The sequence below is a fragment of the Polypterus senegalus genome, chromosome 3 (assembly GCF_016835505.1).
Source record: "Polypterus senegalus isolate Bchr_013 chromosome 3, ASM1683550v1, whole genome shotgun sequence".
NCBI lineage: Eukaryota > Metazoa > Chordata > Cladistia > Polypteriformes > Polypteridae > Polypterus > Polypterus senegalus.
Genome location: NC_053156.1, coordinates 203,342,119 through 203,364,483, shown reverse-complemented (window position 1 = coordinate 203,364,483; position 22,365 = coordinate 203,342,119).

Here is a 22,365-nt window from a genome sequence, read left to right as displayed (position 1 = left end):
AAAATATAGTCATATCTTCAATGAAAACCAACTCCAGAGTGCCCTGGACCTCAGACTGGGCTGATGGTTCATCTTCCAACAAGAGAATGACACTAAGCACAAAGCAAAGTCAACACAGGAGTGGACTTATGGAAATCTACTGCGAGGCTCTTGAATTACCAGGATCTGATAATAAATATTCATTGACAGTCTCTATCAGGATTCTTCTGCAGAAAAGAATGGCATGAAATCCCAAAATCCAGGTCTGTAAAGCTTGTCGCGTCATACACAAGAAAGCTTCAGGCCATAATCACTTTCAAAGGTGCTTTAATTAAGTACTGAGTAAAAGGTTTGAATACTTCTGTCAATGAAATATCCATCCATCGTCCAACCCGCTATATCCTAACTACAGGGTCACGGGTGTCTCCTGGAGCCAATCCCAGACAACACAGGAAACAAACCCTGGGCAGGGTGACAGCCCACTGCAGGGCACACACACACACCAGGGACAATTTAGAATTGCCAATACACCTAACCTGCATGTCGTTGGACTGCGGGAGGAAACCCACACAGACACAGGGAGAACATGCAAACTCCACGCAGGGAGGACCCGGGAAACGAACCCGGGTCTCCTAACTGCGAGGCAGCAGCGCTACTCACTGCGCCACCATGCCGCCCTTCAATTTAATATATTGCAGTTTTTTATATTAAATTTAATAAATTTGCAAAAATTCCTAAAATCATGTTTTTGCTTTGTCATTCTGGGACATTGAGTGTTACTTAATGTGAAAGAAAAATTAATGCAAAATATTTTTAGCACAGGGCTGTAACATAACAAAATGTGATAAAAAGTGAGGGGTCCTAAATACACTCTGAATCCACTATAGATAGAATTTGCATGTTCACACTGTCCACATGAATTTTTCCTCATGAATATTCCTAATTTCCTCCCCTTATCCCTAAAGATGTGTGTATCAGGTCAACTCATGTTGAGTCCTGGCAGCCCACCTTGGCTTCAGTTTTTCTTCAATCTGTTGGTAATTAGTTGGTGTTTTATTCCTTCTATTATTCTGATTTCAGCAAATGGACTTTATAAGACATCTAGATTTTTTTAAATTATTTTTGCTGTACTTTAAAATTCTTAACTCTTTTTGTCATATTCCTATTAATTCATAATTTTTCAGAGGATTGTGCTACCTTAATTGCATCATCATGAAGTGGTGTAGACATCTGGGCAACTGTCACTGAAAGCTGAAAGGCTTCGGCTACCTCACTGTCAAACATACTGACATGCGAGTCAGGGAGCAACAGCTTAACCATTGCATACATACCTCAGATTGCTAGAAACACATCACATCAAATTTACAGCTGTCATGGGGTCATATGATACAATGTAGAGCAGATTCCCAGGTAAGCCTCATTTATTTAATCTGCAGCAATGTACTATCAAAAATATAGTATATAGTATAAAAGTTTAAAATAATTTTATTGTGATCATTTATTTGCCTAAAACATCTATATATATAATTCACTAAGGCAAGACACCCATGGAAAGCACGCCAGAAGGGGCATGGATTCACTAAGTCGCCGACAAGTAAGACACCTATGGCCAATGGATACGACGACAACTCGCAAAGCCACGCCCACCAACTCGGACGCGACGACACAGAAAAAATGGCGTAATTTATATTCGTTTGTCGTTGATGCCACATGCACCTCTGAGCGACGTTGACTGTTCATAGAGGCTTGTTTCTCGCGGAGGTGAATCGCCATATGTAGCGTGTAAAACAGTTTGCGAGGGGTATCCCATGGGATCCTTAAAACAATCCTTTCCCTTAGTTTTCGGTTACGACGCACGACCGCTTGCACCATAGCTAAATGTTTTACACGCTACATACAGCAATTCGCGCTGCTACCGTGGTCGGGTATCTCGGTGGATTATATATAGAAAAGCAGCCAAAACCGCACAGAGCAATGAAAAGTTTATATGAGTCACAGGTGCATGTGGACTGTGCAAAGACGACAACGACTCAAGTGACGAGTTGGAGGTGGGCACATGAGCAGGAAGGGCACGATGGCGGTCCGCCAGTTTTCAGTCACGGACGATTGTGTGTTGGTTCGTTCCGTGCATTGTTACAATGTTGCTTTTCTTGCTAATTTATTACATTACCGATTTTTCAAATGTTAATTTTCTCTTAAAATAAAAAACCGGCCTGATTATGCGGCGTTATGGTACGTCGTGGGTTTTCTAGTACAGTATAAGTTTGCTAGCAACCTCAAATGCAGTAAAATGTTATTATTTTTACATGTGCATTATAAAAGCTGCATTTGTAAACAGCACTTTGAAAAGAAACATGCATTTTTCATGATGATTTTGTAGCTGTACTATGTTTATTACAGTTGTGTTTCTAGCTTGTTCCTTATTATGTAGGTATTTGTGAGTTTTGAGAGATAAGAAAAGAAATATCACAATGCATAGCAAGCCCATGAAAAAGTTTGTATTTTTGTTGGCAGATGACAAGTCAGATTGACTCAAAGGCACACAATGGGGAGACAGACAAATGATGAACAACACAGTAAAGCAGTGCAGAGTTCACTGTCTGATGCCATCAGATCCTGAATGCTCTGGGCAGGGAATCGTAGAAAGGAAGAGTTTAAACAAGGATGAGTGAAACAGCATGACACACGTCACCTGAAACAACTTCTTACAGAAACAAAAGTGGATGACAAGAAATACAGAAGGTACCACATATGTCCAGTATCACTGGACTGCAAAACAGTTGATTGCTGCAGTGTGTACCAGAGGGCTTATGTTGCCTTGATCACAAAAATATAACTTTGGTCTGTGATTATTGTGCTCGGAAGTACTATATATCTGTGTAATTTTAGTTTTGTAGAAAATACTAAGATATTAAATTTTGTTTACTAAGATGCATGGTGTTCAGGAAAGATGCATTCAATAAAAGTTTTCAAGTTTTGGTTATTTGTGGTTTGTCCTCTTTTAAAGCCAATGGCATCCTGGCATCCTATATTGTAAAGCTCAGATAGGTCTGCACAGTATTTTATATTGGACCTTACTTAATACCCCTCTCTTATGAATGTGCTCCTTTTATTTCTTGTCATCTATCTACACATGAATGTATGCAGTACCCTCAAAAATTATCCTTTTCGACCAGCCCCTAACCTTTTGGTGGAACTGCTTGAAGTTTAACGTATTACAGATTTCTTGAAAAATAAAAAAATTAAGGAAACAAAAGGGAGCAAGGCCTTAGGAATAAAAGACAAGCATTCACTGAAAATAATGGCAAATTTCATCACACCAAAAGAAGAAAATGAAATAATTGAGGATTGGTATTCCTCATATGATCAACCTTATAAAGATCAGCAAGAAAAGAACAAAGGGAACTCACAATTTATCAAGTAAAGATAAGGGAACAAAAAACCATTGGGTCCTTTGTGGGCCTATCTATACAAACACTGAACCCTGTCTAATAAGTAGGGTGACTTGTCTACCTAAAATACCTCTAAGCACTTCCATACTTCAATCTGCCCTCTTCTTCCTCCGTTCTACTAGGTAGACCCTTTTCCCGTTTACCTGTTGGCAGTATCTTTTCTTCTTTCCTGGCATAACAACATGTGTTGTGCCTACCAGTGTATGCTCCCCTTACTTTACTAGGGTCTTTCTGTGTTTTGCCACCCTTCACAGCCTGCAATCCCCCAAATATCACCAAGTATCAAAGCAAGCAGAACATAAGCAAAAGCCCTGCTGTCTTTCCAGGTCTTGGTATGCAGGATTGAGGACCCTGTTTGTCCAGTGGATGACTTGTTCACTTGCTCACAGGCATCGTAATCAGAAACATGGCTTACTCTGGACAAAAAAAATGTGAGAACTTTAGGGACAATTATGGCAACTATACATTTAATTTTTAGTTCGCCTCTTGGTCTGATTTATTAAACTGTTGAGAATTCAACTGTACTGAGCTCTGCTTGTTAGACTGATCTTTTGATCTTATTCAAAAAGCAAAACAAAGTTATTGGTCCCTCTGTCTCAACAACAACTGAAGCTTCATTTGTTTCAAGCAACTGCAGCTCAGCAACTGTGGCTTTGTTTGATTGAAAAAGCATTTGTTCTCAAGATTTGCAAATTCTGAGTATGTGCAAACCAACAAATAATGTTGATTCAAAAATTTTTGGATAACGAGATATGATGAATCCTGTCCATCACTTTTGAAACACTTTGTTTTACTGTGTATTTAAACAAATTTCTCTCTGTATGCATACTAATTCTGTATTTAATAATTTGTAAAAATTAAACTTGCATTTTACCTGTGTAAGAAATCAAGCTCACAAGAGACACAAAAAAAAAAATGTGGGGAATTGTCCCCTTATAATTTCTGGCGATTTTGCAGAAAATGATAGAAAAAAAGTGATCAAAACCGTAACAGTTGATCATACAGAGTGGTTGAAGGTGAGTATATATAGAAATGGCGACCAGAAGGAAGTAATGATGGAACTGACGTCATGACTGTGAGACCGGGAGTGACGTCATTGGGAGACGGCCAGAAGTGATGCCATCAAAAGGTGACCGGAAAGTGACATTGACAGAAGTGATGTCAGCGGAAGTGACATCATCAGGTAGTGGCAAAAGTGATGTTATCAGGGAGCGTCCTGAAGTAATGTCGTCTTCGGGAGTCGGAGTTGGACGTGATGGAACGGAAAAGGAGCCATTTTGGGAATCCAGGACTGTCAATGTTTTTTATATTGTTTTTCTTCGGCGATTCTGGTGGAAGAAGGAGGGAGGCATTAATACCTGATACTACCCCCTTGTCTTGCGATCGTTCACTCACTTCAGGGTTTATTAGCCAGCTCCTAAGCGCACATGTGTGGCACCTGTGAACCTGTCACAGTGCTCTGCGTGTACATTCTATTAAGAGTGCTATGCAAAAATAATCTGAAAATGTGTTGAATTGAGATATAAATATAGACACCAATAACTTCAAGGGAAAAGTTAATAAAATATATTAGACAGTAGCAACCAAATTATTTTAAAGAGCTGCAATGGGCAAGTACCAAATACTTTGAAAAGCTGAATTCTTTTACAAAGTTATTTGATGCAGTTTTGGCTTTTTAAGAGACAAATACATTGTGTTATGTGCTAACATAAGTGGAGGATTTTGTACATTTTTTCTTTGTCTTATTTCTTGTAACTTACTACCACGGAGAATGATGATGTAGATCTGTGTTGCACATTCGATTTTAATTTGATGTTGAGTAAGCTATGAAAAGATTAAATTTTTAATTCAGCCTAATGTGGGTTAACTTCAGCTCTACAACACACTTCATGGAACTGGTGATTAGCTATTATTACATATTTTTAGAGAATGTTAAGTATAATTAAAATTGAAAAGCCATACTTCAAATTAAAAGTATGACCTAATCTAATCCTAGTCTGTTTTTTCACTTTGTTTTTTAATTACTTCTAATAATCGTGCAACATTTCATCTAAAAAAAACAAAAACACTTTTAGCTTCATATATCATACTAGGGTGGCACGGTGGCACAATGGGTAGTGCTGCTGCCTCACAGTAAGGAGACCTGGGTTCACTTCCCTGCGTGGAGTTTGCATGTTCTCCCTGTGTCTGCATGGGTTTCCTCTGAACACTCTGTTTTCCTCCTGTAGTCCAAAGACATGCATGTTAGGTGCATTGGTGATTCTAAATTGTCCCTAGTGTGTGCTTGGTGTGTGTGTGCGTGCGTGCCCTGCCATGGGCTGGCACACTGCCCAGGGTTTGTTTCCTGCCTTGCGCCCTGTGTTGGCTGGAATTGGCTCCAGTAGACCCCCGTGACCCTGTAGTTAGGGTGGATGGATAATTCATGGATGGATGGATGGATATATCATACTATTAAAATATTTGAGTGGTAAAAGTTATTTCTGTAGTCTGTGTGTATGATCACATTCTTAGTTTTTAAATTACAGCTAAATCTTCACAGCCCCATTTTGGTGTCCTGTCACGGCTCAGTGACATGTGATATCCTTTTCCATACTTAACTTTATTGTATAACTTGAATCTGCAGAGGTACAGTATAGCTGACCCTCAATGACCCTACCAGAGAATGACCAAATTTGGTCTGAAACCAGGTTGAATTCTCATTAAGTCTTGGTGTTGAAGAGGGTATAGTTTTTAATCTGTCTTGGTCTTGACTGGGTCTAAGTATCGCTTGGACTTGGTCTTGACCCCCTTTAGATATAGTCTTTACTCAATCTCGACTAGTTGTGTTCCTGGACTTCTCTTGAAGGTAGTCTAGTCTACAGTACTGCCCTGTAGTGACCTGTTATAACATTAAAATATTCCATCTCATCATAACTCTTTATCCAGCCTTTCATCTGTGCCTTCAGATAAGAGTGAATGTGAACAAAAACAATACAAAGTCATATGACATTGAAAAGTATAACCCTTATAAATAAGACTGTGCAAGAAAATGAAAGTAGATCAGCCTGTTCACCACTCCTCCCACTTCCAGAACTATTTCATATATGGCACTCCACTAGAATCAGACTGCTTTAATATAAAGATTAACATATTTTAAAAAAATCTTTTGTTTACATCATTATAATTTCTAAAAACAAATAATTTTTAAATGTTTAAACTCTTTAAAATCATGCAGCAACTTGCCTGAGAAACCTTTCAATTTAAAGGAACTGGAGTTCAGGGTGTTTTTTGTAGATGGGTACAAAATTGGCTCAGACACAGGAAGCACAGGGTTTTGGTGTGTGAGGAACCTTGTCAGAATTGGCTGACGTTAAGAATATTGTTCTACAGGGGTCAGTGCCTGGGCTGCTACTATTTTTAATATATATATATATATATATATATATATACAGTATATATATACAGTATATATATATATATTCCCGGGTCCTCCCTGCGTGGAGTTTGCATGTTCTCCCTGTGTCTGCGTGGGTTTCCTCCGGGCACTCCGGTTTCCTCCCTCAATCCAAAGACATGCAGGCTAGGTGGATTGGCGATTCTAAATTGGCCCTAGTGTGTGCTTGGTGTGTGGGTGTGTTTGTGTGTGTCCTGCGGTGGGTTGGCACCCTGCCCAGGATTGGTTCCTGCCTTGTGCCCTGTGTTGGATGGGTTTGGCTCCAGCAGACCCCCGTGACCCTGTATTCGGATTCAGCGGGTTAGAAAATGGATGGATGGATGGCTAAAGAGGCTGGCTGTTCACAGAGCTCCGTGTCCAAGCACATTAATAGAGAGGCGAAGGGAAGGACAAGATGTGGTAGGAAAAAAGTGTATAAGCAATAGGGATAACCGCACCCTGTAGAGGATTGTGAAACAAAACCCATTCAAAACTGTGGGGGAGATTCACAAAGAGTGGACTGCAGCTGGAGTCAGTACTTCAAGAACCACCACGCACAGACGTATGCAAGACATGGGTTTCAGCTGTCGCATTCCTTGTGTCAAGCCACTCTTGAACAAGAGACAGCGTCAGAAGCGTCTCGCCTGGGCTAAAGACAAAAAGGACTGGACTGCTGCTGAGTTATGTGGGGTATTATGGGGTATTGTGAAGAGGAAGATGCAATACACCAGACCCAACAATTCAGAAAAGCTGAAGGCCACTATCAGAGCAACATGGACTTTCATAACACCTGAGCAGTGCCACAGACTGATCAACTCCATGCCACGCCGCATTGCTGCAGTAATCCAGGCCAAAGGAGCCCCAACTAAATATTGAGTGCTGTACATGCTCATACTTTTCATGTTCATACCTTTCAGCTGGCCAACATTTCTAAAAATTTTTGCATTGGTCTTAATTGATATTCTAATTTTCCGAGATACTGAATTTGGGACTTTCATTAGTTGTCAGTTATAATCATCAAAATTAAAAGAAATAAACATTTGAAATACATCAGTCTGTGTGTAATGAATGAATCTAATATACAAGTTTCACTTTTTGAATGGAATTACTGAAATAAATCAACTTTGTCATGATATTCTAATTTTATGACCGGCACCTGTATATATTTTGGATAGGAGTATAAGTAATAAGATTCGCACATAATCTATGATCCATTGAATCATTACAGAGGGACATGGACAGCATACAGGATTGGGCAGATTTGTGACAGATTACATTTAATGTAAGTAAATGTAAAGTATTACACTTTGAAAGTAAAAATGTTAGGTTTGAATGTACAATGGGAGGTCTGAAAATCGAAAGTACACCTTATGAGAAGGATTTAGAAATCATAGTGGACTTGACACTACCAACTTCCAAAGAGTGTTTAGAAGTCATTAACAGAATGTTAGGTTATATAGCACAATGTGTAAAGTACAAGTCCAATGGGATTATGCTCATGCAGCTTTTATAGTGAGGCTCTGGTGAGGCCTCATCTGGAGTAATGTGCACAGTTGTGGTCTCCTGGCTACAAAAAGGACTTAACAGTGCTGGAAAAAGTCCTGAGAAGAGCGACTCGGCTGATTCCAGGGCTACATCAGACAGATTATGAGGAAAGACTTTCATTTTAAGCAAAAGAAGATTAAAAGGAGACATAATTGAAGTGTTTAAAAACTATAAAAGGAATTAGTACAGTGCATTGAGACTGTTATTTTAAAATGAGTTAATCAAGAACACAGGGATACAGTTGGAAACTTGTTAAGAGTAAATTTCACAGAAATATCAGGAAGCTTTTCTTTACATAGAGAACTATAGGCACATGGAATAAGTTAGCAAGTAGTGTGACAGACAGTAAGTCTTTAGGGAACTAGACCTGACGTTATTTTAGAAGAAATAAGTGGATGGGACTGGTGAGCTTTGTTGGACTGAATGGCCTGTTCTTGTCTAGACTGTTCTAATGTTGTAGAAAAAAAACATCCATCCTTTTCCGCTCATCCGAGGTCGGGTCGCGGTGGCAGCAGCTTGAGCAGAGAGGCCCAGACTTCCCTCTCCCCGGCCACTTCTTCTAGCTTTCCTGGGAGAATCCCAAGGTATTCCCAGGCCAGCCGGGAGACATAGTCCCTCCAGCGTGTCCTGGGTCTTCCCCGGGATCTTCTTCTGGTCGGACGTGCCCGGAACACATCACCAGGGAGGCGTCCAGGAGGCATCCTAATCAGATGCCCGAGCCACCTCATTTGACTCCTCTCAATGCGGAGGAGTAGCGGCTCTACTCTGAGCCCCTCCTGGATGACTGAGCTTCTAAACCTCCAGGAATTATTTGGAACCCCACAGTGAGAAATCTACACATTCTACAGGGATGGAATTCTCTGTTGCAATTGCAACCAAAGTGATTCTACAAAGTATCGAATTAAAGATCTGAATGCTTATATTGATGACAGGTTTTAGTTTTTGATTTTTAATAAACTAGCAAACCTTTCTGAAAAAGTATGGATTATTTAGTGTAGATTGATGGACAAAATGTCAAAATTGTTCATTTAAAATTAAATCTACAGTAAAATAAAGTGTGCACAAAGTATTGCCACTGTATGGCAATTCAATAGATATGACTGAGCAGATAAAACCAAAAAATCTTTAATTCCAACTCAATTTCAATAAGTTTTCACATATCAATTTCTGTTTTTTATGTATAAAGTGCTTTTTAGTGGGTTGGGGAGCCACTTCAACCATTATTTGCATGTAGCATTCACATGGCTGATGTGACTGCAGCCATTTTTGTTACAACATATTAGCTATTAGATGAAATGGTGGGATTGTTAGAGACAGGGGATGATTAGGGGGCCAGAATAAACTAGGCCAAGGAGGGCAATTTAGCCTGAACATTGGGATACACCCTGTTCTTTAAGAAGGATGCCCAGGGATCTTTTATGACCAGAAAGAGTCAGAACCTCAGTTTTATGTCTTATCTTTACAGCACAGTGCCCCCCATCACTGCACTGGGGCTTGGGGATCCACCTTCAGCCCCCTGCTGGCCTCATCAACACTTCTTCCAGCAGCAACTGAAGCTTTTCCTTGATGGCTTCCCATCTAAGTACTGGCTGGGTCCAATTATGTTTAGCTTCAAGTAGATGACCTCTTCTGAAATACATGTGGTATGGCTGATGATGACAAGTAGTAGCCATGAACAACAGTGATTAGTAATATCGCACACTGTACACTAGCCACATGGAAAGCTCAATCACAGCTAGGCATCTTGATTAGCAGCGGACTGTTTAGCTGAGTGATAGAAACCACTGCTTGTAATTTTCAGCAGATGCCCTAAAGCAGAATGGAGTGATCACAAAGTTTCTTTGTTTAGGCAGAAGAAGTTTATGCAGGTGAGTATGTAAAGATCACTGGGCATAATTAAGAAAGCAATAAACGAGAGAGAGAGAGAGAATGGATGGACATGAGCACAAGTAGTGAAAAGAAGCAGAAAGGGGGACAACGATGTTCAAGTGTTTTGCTATTTTGAGGCTCCCAGAAGTCTTAAAAATGGGGAGACAGCAACAAAAATTGTAAAAACATTATTACATTTGTCATAGTTATAGTTAACACAGTTTGTATTATAGTAACATCTTAAGAATCCATTTCTTTTGCCTCTTTAAAAATGCAGCAAAAAGTATTTAAATGATGTGTATTATAAGGACTGTCGCACTTCCTTTGTAATGGAGTTTTTTTTTTTTTTCCTTTTATGACAGGGGTTTAGTTCAACGTCTTAGCTACATTTCAAAACATATGCCTGTTGACTGCCAAAGCTGCTGTTGTGTGGGAGTGCTTTGTGGCTAACTGCTGCAGGCAACACATTTTTACTGTTATTGAGTTATTTGTAAATTGTCAGTTTAAATGTAGACTTGTTTGAATTATACTGTTTTCTTTTATACATATGTAAATGACACACATAAAAGCTATGATGATGAAGAAGGCTCCTCATAAATAAAAATTTATTCATGGGTGTTATAAAAAGCTAAATGGTAAAAGTGTTAATAACAGATTCAAAGCAGTTTATGAAAGTTCTTGTTATTCTGGGCTGAACTGTGTGAAGTATTCATTGTTCTCTCTATAATCCAGATTCATGCTGTTTGATCATTAAATGCAGAATTCAATGTTTTGTCTTCAATAATGCAGCAGACTGTCAGAGTCCATTTATGCCCTGTCCAAATTAGGCATTCTCTCAACTCAGCCTTTGCTCCTTTCCTTTTTGGCATGCAAAGCAATAATTACACTAGAAAATGGACTGCTCTTGGCAGTTGGTTGTTCAACACCACTTGTTTTTTGGCTAGCCATTCCTATGTACTAGTCCTTGAAGCAAATCCTAATTGTAAATTCTGTGCTTGGATTTTTGGATCTTGTCTGTGGAGGTTTACTTCATATTCCATACTGGACTACAATCATCTTTAAGTGCCTTTGGCATTATCTGATAAAAAAAAATGTGTTATAGACCTTGTAGTTGTCCTTTCAAATTCTGATGTATAACACAGTATGATACCATTTTAACAAATATTGGAAATTCTTAGAATGACCATGTTAGACTCAGTTAACCAAGTGGATAATAAATATCTATGTCCGAAATATTCAGTCATTGTATTGAAATAAAGTTATTTATCTTGGGGTTTTCAAATTACTGTGCCTAAGTTTAATTCAAATGAATAGAAAAATCTTCAACAGAAATTGTATTCCTTAAAACATAAAGTTGATTGTGCATATAAGCTATTCACATTACTCTAGTTTCAGACACCTTCGACTCACTGATAGTTACTTGCTGAACATCTTCTCTTTTGAAATTAAGGGCAGTAGTCGTACATCTCAACAAAAACTTTTTTGAACATCAAAAACCTTTGTTTTTCTGAGACCATTAATTCCAATTTCAGATTTCGGCTTCATTGAGAATAATGTAGGGATTAGCAGTACACCCACTTCTGCATGGTTAATTTATGGTGACCAATTAATGAATAAATTCTCTATTTTTTCATAATCATCGTTTAGACTAAATTAATTTATCACAGGAAATTGTCTTAAGTGTTGCATTTTCTATAAGGTTTAAAAAATACCATTTCTGTTCTTGTAGTTTAAAATGGGGGCATTGGTGCAGTGCAAATGTGAAACAATAAACTTAATTGAACATATCAATTTCCAAATCAAGAATGTTCAGTATTGTAAAACTGCATATTCTTGTCCTTAAAAAAAAATCTTTGAGAGATTCTACCTTTAAAAGAAGGCCGACTGTGTTCTTCACCTTATTGCCGGTCTCTCTTTCACCCCCAGGGATGTGGTTTCCTGTAACTCGTTTTGTGAATGTTGCAATTGCTTTTGTTATTTTGAGTGATTCAAATGCTCAAGGTATGAATGTTCTCTGGATTTAGACTAATAAACTGTTATTTTATCAGCACAGACATACTGTACTGTACACACCCATCCACACAACTACTCAAACAAATCAGGAATCAGACATTTCTTTAACCTGGATGTCTTTTGAGTTGAGAAAGAAAACCTCATTCACACATGGGGAGAATATGTAGTGTGCACTCCAGAGAGACAATGACTGAGCACAAGCTTCAAACTCAGCATGCTAGATCGATAAAGCAGCAGCACCTCTGGCTGTGCTAGTGTGTCACTTAATGTAAGAGCTACTCGTCCAAACTGTATTCGGTTTGCTGGAAAAGTTTCCAATTCTTATACTCTGTTTTTCACCCTGCTTCACTTTCAGCTGTAGTGCAGTGACTCATCAAGAAAATGCAGCAGACTTCAAATATGGGCAATCAGAAACACCTCTTCTGTTTCACTGCAAATAATAAATCTTACAATAATGAGTGTCACAGTGTAGTCAAACAAGCATGGTTGCCGTTATTCTAAGGGTTAGGGCAGCACTGGCAATATGCTTTCTCAGGCATATTTGTTGTAAATCAAAAATGTGGGTTTTATTTTTTCAGTAATCCCAATGCAACTTGCTAAATTTTTCTAGCATTAACCCGTACTTCAAGGCATTGGGATAACCATTAGGGGACTGTGGGAGACTGTAGACTCTTGATCTTTTTTATCTCCCAGTAACAATCATTTTTTAAATATTTTTCTACAATGGGAATGTGACACTAAACAGCTTTATACACATGTGCATTTTTATGCTATTTTATTTCCATATTTACATACACAATGATCACTATGTTCAGTCAATTGAATAGGAACATAAGTTTACCTCAGGAAAATAGTGCAAAGAATCTGTGATAAAATATATTACTTCCAATTTCCTTTTGTTGTCATAAACATCTTTGGCCTAACAGATCTCATATTTCTGGATTAATCTGCTCCATAAACACAGGTTTGGTTAAATATAGGAATTCCGAAATGGAATTAGACTGATTTCTGTCAGTTTGAAATTACTTTAACCGAATTTCACACTAATCCTGTAGATGGCTGTGATATAGAGATGTCTGTGGCATATGCATTTTAAATGAATATTACATTGAATTAACTTAAATGAATAGTATGTTCGGTTTTCTTGTGGGGTGTAGGCAGTGCGGTGGAAGCAGATGTGGGAGCAGTTGCACATGTGTGGGATTGACGTATTCACTGGTTAGCATCAGAGTCATGATTGCTGCACCTGCTACCCACAATAGTTTAATGCAAAGCTGGCCAAAGCACAAGACCAGAAGAACCAACAGAAGGAAGTAAAGAGAAAAGGTTAGTGTGAAAGTAGTCTGAATGGAGAAAGTGAGTTACAGAGTGGAGGCAGGTTGCCGGAAGTGTAAGCCAGAGGGATGAGCATGAGGCTAGCACTCATGGAGAGTTGAAGAAGGGCACCCCTGCTATTTTACTTGAGAAAGTAGGAGTGGCCTGTCATGCGGTGTCACCCACTGGAGGCAAAGGACCAGCGTCAGATCAACTGCGAGTGGTTTGGTGTGGCATCCCATATTTGCTTATGGACTGGTGATGGTGGGATTCGAGCCTAGAATTTAAAGATTGTCTGCACCGGTCAGTGAGTATCTCCTTTAGCTGAGGATACCAATAACGGTGAGCTAAGGAGACACCAGAGTATGGAAGGAGCATGGAGGCTCGTGATTGTTTTAAGATAAGAATGACTACCTTAGTTTTAAGCTCAGTTTTATTGGAATATGTATTGTCAATGTGATTTTAATCTCAATAACTTTACACTTGATTTTTATCCAGGAGTACTTATTTATATAAGGATGATGAGCAATGCACTATTTGCATCCATCTTTGATTTTGTTTGGATGTGAATAAAAGCACCTGCACGTTTACACCACCTCTTCACTCTGAGTGTGTCCTTATTTGTCGCAGCTCAAGTACGTTATCGACAATTTTGGGTCCAAGAGGCTTCTAGAAGTGTTTTATGGAGTGTAGAATCAATCCAGACCTTCACAATGTAATGTTTTCTGAAACTGAAATGTGGACAAATTCAACTTTTATGTGTGTACCAATGTCCTATAGAACCCATTTTAAACCATAAATGCAGCACAGGTTTTGTTAATTTATAAAAAAAAAATGCTTCACATAATAGTATAATTTTCCATAGTAAATGAATGTCTATAATAGTTGTGAAAATAGTGTATAACTTTGATTTGAAAAATTCCCGAACTTCGCCTTTAATTCCTCATCTTTAGGATGTATGAGGTAACTGAATTTGTTGGAGAAATTCCAGCACAAAACATGGGGACAACACACACAGGCTGCAATTAGACTAGAGCTTATCCCAATCCCAAGCCATTGCACCACTGTACAGATATTTTACATACATGAAATGTTTTAGGCTAAGCTTGGAGGAGAGGACAGTGCTAAGCCCATAACATGTTGAAAGACGGAAGCCATGAACTGACGAACTGAATTCTTTGCACAGCCAGTATCCTGTGTATGTCCATAAAGCTTCACAAGTCTTTTTCAATAATGCCATCAACTAATTCTTCAATATTGCAAATGAATAAAGTGAAGAAATGTGTTATTAACATCCATCCCTATATTAATGTCCTCAATTTGTTGCAATACAGTATTAATTGTACTGTTCCTTTGTTCCTTCATCATCACTCATCCCCATTTTGAAATGGGCTGCTATAATACCATGTGTCATTTGAGACATTGGCCATACTGGCGTGCATACAGTTTCATTAGGCATGGTCACACTGTCATAGTGGCCAGCTTTGAATGAGTGAGCTGCATACTTAGAAAGTGTCTGCTTTTGTTTCTCATAAACGAAAGACTCTAGTGCAAGAACGTTTTATTCTTGAGCATCTTCTTTTCAAGTCTTTTATTGTGTTTGGTTTTGATTTCATGTTCGTCAGACTATGAGTATCATCAAGTCCTTTAGAGTTGGTGATTAAAAACAGTCCTTTGTTAACAATCCTAGACTACTCTCTATCTTTGTTGTTAAGAAACTGACTGTCTCGTTCTCACGTAGCAACAAACCATACAATCTTTCTTTTAAGGAAATATCTAAATGGTTGAGACAGAATCCAGTTTATGTATCTCAGGGTCAGGGAAAGGTTTTGAATAACCTGCTAGCTCAAGATAGGAACCCACCATAGATTGGATGGCAAACTTAAAGGAGTCATAAATTCATCTAAAGCAATAAGCAGTTCTTAAGAATGTGGGAGGCAGGCAGAGGGACAGATGTGGGTTGCACCCTGGCTGCTAGAAGTTGTATGGGAGCATGCTGCACAATATTGTATGCCACAATGCAAATCATGTTTTTTTGAACAAAACATTAAAATATACTCTTATCTTTGAAAGCCCTGTAGTAGTGTGAAGAAGTTGTTTTTAATCTGCATTATTTCTTAAACATTTACAGTGTAAATCAATTTGAAAACATGTTATGTTAGGTCTACACTAATTTGAAGAGTTTTGACCATGACCATCCTACATGTTAGTCTGACAATTGTTACTCTTAAAAACAAATGCAGGTGTGAGCTCATGTTTTTCTCTTTCACCTTCTGTTATTACTCAGAGGATATCTACAGCTTGATTCATGCCCACAGAACTGCTTCCTTCTGTTCTTTTTATGTCAACACAAAGAACTTTGTTGCACTTTGTACAAAGGAACACCTTAAGGTTTTGCTGTAATGGTGACCCTACCTTACTGGAAAAAGACATAACTAGTCACCAAATAAGAGTTCTGCGTTACTATGTGATTAGCAGAAAGACACAGGAAGAAAAGGTGTTTAGAATTGAGTCACCCTGAATTGATTTAAGTGGGTTTCCGAGTGTTATGTTAAGAAAACAGAGCTGTAAATTTACAAGGAAGAGTAGTGAATCAAATTCCATTGATAACTATACTTTTGTTCTAACACCAGTGCGCTGCTACTTGTTATCGTCTCAGACATGCTCACAGCTAAACTAAAGGAACCACATCTCACAGGTATGCGTTGTAGTTTGTTTCTACATTTGTGGCATGTGCTGAGTCATACCCAAAACTTAAAAGGCTAGGTGTGACATAGATTTACGCACAGTGCGTCATCACTTGTGCCAGTACTGCTGTGAACAAGAAGCTGGGGGATAAGTCTTGACAGCTCCAAATTTAATAACATGTTTTTTTAATATATTATATGCGGCCTATCATACATTTTGAGTGAGAGTCTGTGTATTAGGTCAAATATTTCTGCCAAATATCAATTTAAAAAAATTTTACTAGCAAAAGAATTATGATTAGAACACTTCAAAATTCAAAAGAATTCAAACAGAAGAAATCAGACAATAAATTATCCATCCATCCATTAAACAGTAATAAATACACACATTATAAAAAAAAAACAAAAATAGAATTAGACACTAATATTTGAAAAATAACAAAAGAAAAATTAACTAAACAAAAAATAAACTTAACACAGGCCAACATCCACTGGCTGTAACAGAACAACTTGGAGTTAATTAATTTCATATTTATAATTTTTACACATATATTTCATATTGTTTATTTATTTTATCAATATTTTGGTGCCATTTTGCGCATCTCATTATGGCCATGGCCGTGTACTTCACAGATGACATGCCTGTTGATGGTCATGTGACAATGAGGTCACCTGGTTTATTCAGTCATCACTCCAGGAATCATTTCCAGAAAGAGAGATTAGATAACCCTGGCTCTCAAAACGAATCCAGGCTTGCAACACTAAATTTCATTCGGCTCACTCAATCCTGCTTATGTTGATTTGGAGAAATGTGTGTTTATGGCATTATTTACAAGCCATCCTGAGTCAAACAGCTCATCAACCACAGAAAACAAGTCTGAGAAACAGAGGGAACAACTTTCATGCAAGCAGAGCACGAGGTGCTGGTGGCAGTGAATGAGCAATATCAGCATATCTGATAAAAGAAGTTCAATTCTATAGCAGCAGCTTCCAAAGAAAAGGAGATGGCGTGGATGAATATCTCATAAACAGTAGATGTATAAAGCAGTTAATCACTGAAATATATGTAAACATTGTATAGTAAATTATTGAACTGAGTAAAATGTATCACTGACGATATTATGTTACGTGAAATGTTATGTGCCCTAAAGTAATCATTGAGGTCCATTTTTGCAACATTAATGATATCCAAGCATTGTTAGACCTTTGGCATTAATTTTAGGCATATTGTATGTAGAGTGTTTCTGCTTGTTATTGTAGAAGATGTTAAACATCATCCTACCTCCAGTGATCACTGTCCTGCAATTATACCAAAAGAAACCAAAAGGTTAATTACACATTTGAAACAGAAAACTTGGAACAGTATTTACACTTTGAATGGTAGCTTACCCTGTTCAAACTTGACATCCTGGATATTTGGCTTCAACATTTGTAATTACTGTATGAGTGTGCCATTTAATTTTATCTTAAAAATGAAAACAAGCACACATTGATATTTGTATGGAGTATGTGATATTCGTACTATCGTTTCTGTTTGTATATGTTTCCTGTTCAAACTGATGTAATGATATTGGAATATTCAGCTTGCAAATTGTTGTTATTGGTTAAGCAGCAAAATGTATATGGTAGCCAAGATACAAGTAAACTAGTAGTGTATGTTACAGTAATGATTACGGTGCTAAGCTCATAGATTAAAAATGATAATGTGAACACAATGAAAGAAAGACCAGAATTACACTTTAATACTTATTGTATTCTTTGTGCTCTATAAAATAGAGCAACACAATTGTCACCTTCATTCATGCTTAATGCTTTGATAAGCTTATGTATTCCATTCACGCAGCCAGTTGAATTGTGAAATCCTGTAATACATCTATTCATTTAGCAGAGGCTTTTATACAAAGCAACTTACTGGAGTGAAATATAGTTGAGTAACCATCTGTCGGGATGAGTATGGTTGCAAGTGTCACACAGCAAAGTACATATATAAGTAAAAACAAGAGGAAAAAACGAGAATTAAATGAGTAGTCAAAAGTGCTATAGACCAAAGGAAAATTCATTGACCATATAAACTACAATATATTCCAGGAGTCATATATTTGCCTTATTTCATTACAAAGCCCCAAATTGAAACTGCAATATTAAGCAAAAACAGTGCATCCGGAAAGTATTCACAGTGCATCACTTTTTCCACATTTTGTTATGTTACAGCCTTATTCCAAATTGGATTAAATTGATTTATTTCCTCAGAATTCTACATACAACAACCCATAATGACAACGTGAAAAAAGTTTACTTGAGTTTTTTTCAAATTTATTAAAAATAAAAAAACTGAGAAATCACATGTACATAAGTATTCACAGCCTTTGCTCAATACTTTGTCGATGCACCTTTGGCAGCAATTACAGCCTCAAGTCTTTTTGAATATGATGCCACAAGCTTGGCACACCTATCCTTGGCCAGTTTCGCCCATTCCTCTTTGCAGCACCTCTCAAGCTCCATCAGGTTGGATGGAAAGCGTCGGTGCACAGCCATTTTAAGATCTCTCCAGAGATGTTCAATCGGATTCAAGTCTGGGCTCTGGCTGGGCCACTCAAGGACATTCACAGAGTTGTCCTGAAGCCACTCCTTTGATATCTTGGCTCTGTGCGTAGGGTTGTTGTCCTGCTGAAAGATGAACCGTCGCCCCAGTCTGAGGCTAAGAGCGCTCTGGAGCAGGTTTTCATCCGGGATGTCTCTGTACATTGCTGCAGTCATCTTTCCCTTTATCCTGACTAGTCTCCCAGTTCCTGCCGCTGAAAAACATCCCCACAGCATGATGCTGCCACCACCATGCTTCACTGTAGGGATGGTATTGGCCTGGTGATGAGCGGTGCCTGGTTTCCTCCAAACGTGACGCCTGGCATTCACACCAAAGAGTTCAATTTTTGTCTCAACAGACCAGAGAATTTTGTTTCTCATGGTCTGAGAGTCCTTCAGGTGCTTTTTGGCAAACTCCAGACGGGCTGCCATGTGCCTTTTACTAAAGAGTGGCTTCTGTTTGGCCACTCTACCATACAGGCCTGATTGGTGGATTGCTGCAGAGATGGTTGTCCTTCTGGAAGGTTCTCCTCTTTCCACAGAGGACCTCTGGAGCTCTGACAGAGTGACCATCAGGTTCTTGGTCACCTCCCTGACTAAGGCCTTTCTCCCCCGATCGTCAGTTTAGATGGCCGGCCAGCTCTAGGAAGAATCCTGGTGGTTTAGAACTTCTTCCACTTACGGATGATGGAGGCCACTGTGCTCATTGGGACCTTCAAAGCAGCAGACATTTTTCTGTAACCTTCCCCAGATTTGTGCCTCAATCCTGTCTCGGAGGTCTACAGACAATTCCTTTGACTTCATGCTTGGTTTGTGCTCTGATGCGAACTGTCGACTGTGAGACCGTATATAGACAAGTGTGTGCCTTTCCAAATCATGTCCAATCAACTGAATTTACCACAGGTGGAGTCCAATTAAGCTGCAGAAAACATCTCAAGGATGATCAGGGAAAACAGGATGCACCTGAGCTCAATTTTGAGCTTCATGGCAAAGGCTGTGAATACTTATGTACATGTGATTTCTCAATTTTTTTATTTTTAATAAATTTGCAAAAACCTCAAGTAAACTTTTTTCACATTGTCATTATGGGGTGTTGTGTGTAGAATTCTGAGGAAAAAATGAATTTAATCCATTTTGGAATAAGGCTGTAACATAAAAAATGTGGAAAAAGTGATGCGCTGTAAATACTTTCTGAATGCACTGTATGTGTCTGTGGAAGAAGAAAGTCTTCAGATGTTTTTCTTTAAAAAACAAGAAACATTTTGTACTTCTTAAATAGGCCATTATGCCTTTCAATGTATAATTGGATGCTCTGCTCCTTAATTTTTGTGGCTGTGAAGAATTCATTCTTAACATTAAACTTGCTCTGTAGGTTAATTTCAGTGCACTTGTTGCCCCAGTAACTTTTTGTCATATGATTTTGTCATATCTTTCTTTCAGGAACAGACAATGGTTGAGCCTGTTTCAAAAAGCAAGATTAGAAAGTTATCTGCATCTTTGGCCTCATGGATTTCGTAATTCTGGCTTATTGTGTTCCAGAAATGCAGATTTGGTTAAATGCAGGATTTCTGGAATGGAATTAGCTTAATTTCCATCAATCCCAAATTAAACAAATTTCACCGTTATCCTGCTTTTGGAAACAGACTGGTCTGTTCAACATTTTGCCCCACACATACTGTATGTTGTTATAATAGTGTAGCATCAAATTTGAAACAACAAGGTGGTGACATGATAACAAAACCCAAAACTGTGTTATAATTTCTGGTTTCAAATATAATCAATTTTAGTTTTGGAATTTGATTTTTGTTCTTGCAATCCTGCTTATGTAAAACATATCGAAGGTAATTCGTTTTTCTTGACTATCTATCTCTGCTCTTAACCCCTTCCGAAATAATACTGCTGTGCCAGGACATGATGAATGTTTAATAGAGTCTTCCGTTAAAGTGCACACCATTAATACTGTAATAAGCAATCTCAATGCACGTAGAAAACCTAGGAAATACGGCATAAACTCCAATAATCTAATTAAAATCACTATTTTAAAGGAACAATGTATTAAAACTATAAAAACAGATCACAGATTAAACAAAAATGCACACAGAGCGGCGCTAATAATAATAATTTAGTTCCTATTCCAAATAACAATAACGCACATAGTACTCATCTCTGCACCTCTGAAACATTAAATATGGCACTATTAAATGTTAGAGCTTTAACTAACAAAACGTTTTTTATCAACGATCTTATTAGTGATAAAAAAATAGATCTTATTGCACTAAATGAAACGTGGCTTAGTTCAGATGCCGCGGCAGTTTTAATCGAATCTGCGCCTCCGGATTACAGTTTTACTCGTGCAAACCGCCAGGGAAAAAGGGGGGGCGGATTGGCTAACATTTACTCGAGCCGATTAAAATGTAAAGATGTCAGTTTTGGTAAGTTCAAGTCCTTTGAGTATCTCGCCGTTGTTATCCATGGAGATTCTCAAGTTCTAGTACTATCCGTGTATAGACCTCCTAAATATAACGTCATTTTTTGAGGAATTCTCTGACTTAATGTCAATTTTAATTACTAACTATGACACACTCCTAATAGTTGGCGACTTTAATTTTCATATCGATAATCAGTGTGATCTAAAAGTAAAAGAATTTATGAACCTCCTGGATTCTTTTGATTTGAGACAACTCATAAATCAGCCTACACATAAAGCAGGTCATACGTTAGACTTAGTGATTACTAAAGGACTGAAAGTTGATATAAAACAGATCATTGATATTTGTCTATCAGACCATTTTCTTCTACTTTTTAATATAGAAATAATGATAAAAAACACTCATGAGAAGCATATTGTTAAAAAACGCTTCTCTGACTCAGCAGCAGCTTTAAAACTTACAAACATTTTAAGCAATCAGTCCGTTTATAGTGCCATCTATATAGTCGACTAGATTACTGTAATGCACTCCTCTCAGGACTACCCAAAAAAGATATAAATCGTTTGCAACTAGTGCAGAATGCAGCTGCTAGAATCCTATCTAGGAAAAGAAAATCCGAACACATTTCTCCAGTTTTGATGTCACTACACTGGTTGCCTGTGTCATTCAGGATTGACTTTAAAATTCTGCTTATGGTTTATAAAGCCTTAAATAATCTCGCCCCATCTTATATATCGGAATGTCTGACACCTTATATTCCAAATCGTAACCTTAGATCCTCAAATGAGTGTCTCCTTAGAATTCCAAGAACAAAACTTAAAAGAAGTGGTGAGGCGGCCTTCTGCTGCTATGCACCTAAAATCTGGAATAGCCTGCCAATAGGAATTTGCCAGGCTAATACAGTAGAGCACTTTAAAACACTGCTGAAAACACATTACTTTAACATGGCCTTTTTATAACTTCATTTTAATCGTAATTTAATTTAATCCTGATACTCTATATGTTCAATCTCCTCAAAATAACTATTCATGGTGGCTCTAAAATCGGTACTGACCCCTACTCTCTTTTCTGTTTCTTTTTCTGGT